Below are 855 nucleotides of genomic sequence, written 5' to 3' on the forward strand. Positions count from 1 at the left end.
CTTGGACGCATCCCAGTCGTGAACACGATACCCTTTCACATTCTCGGCTCACCCGAGGAACGTGCACCTGAAACGCTTAGTTTTGATCTTCGTTCTCTTCATGTCGTCAACGCGAGCGTACCCTTGCGATCCAAACACACGCAAGTGTTCCATCCGAGGTTTCCCTTGGAGCGTCACCTCGTATGGCGTGACATCAGAGCTCGCCGTGTTGGTGGGACGGTTGACGAGATAAACCGCCGTACTCATCGCTTCCGACCACTTCTCTGTCGATATGTACTTGTAATGTAGCATGCTACGTGCCTTCTCCATGATAAGTCGATTCATGCGTTCCGCCGCTCCGTTCTGCTGAATGCTATATGTAACGGTACGCTGGTGAACGATTCCGTTCCGTTGGCAAAATATCAGCGACCGTCTTATTCACGAACTCCGCTGCATTGTCGGAACGCAAACACTCAGGCGCCCCCCCCATTGAATTTTGTGGAGTGTCGTGAACGCTTTCAGCTTGGTGACTATTTTACTCTTGTTCTTCATGCAATACACCACAACATACCTCGAGTAGTCGTCCAGAGACATCGGTACGTACTTCGCACCATCCTTCCAACGCGTTCTCATAGACCCCATGGCGTCCGTGTGGAGGCGTTTAAACACACGCGTAGTCTTCGTCATCGACCGCGACAGGAACGCGGTCACTGTCTGCTTCCCCTTCATGCATCCATCGCTCAAAGAGCCAATTCTATTCCTTACCGGTCGTGGAACGTTGTGTATTGACCAGCGCTTCCTTGCTGGGGTGCCCCAAACGAGCGTGCCAAAGCTCCCACTCGCTCCCAGCCCCGGCGTACTGCACGAGTCGTGCTT

This window comes from Phytophthora infestans, genomic scaffold, assembly GCF_000142945.1.
Source record: "Phytophthora infestans T30-4 supercont1.34 genomic scaffold, whole genome shotgun sequence".
Lineage (NCBI taxonomy): Eukaryota > Oomycota > Peronosporomycetes > Peronosporales > Peronosporaceae > Phytophthora > Phytophthora infestans.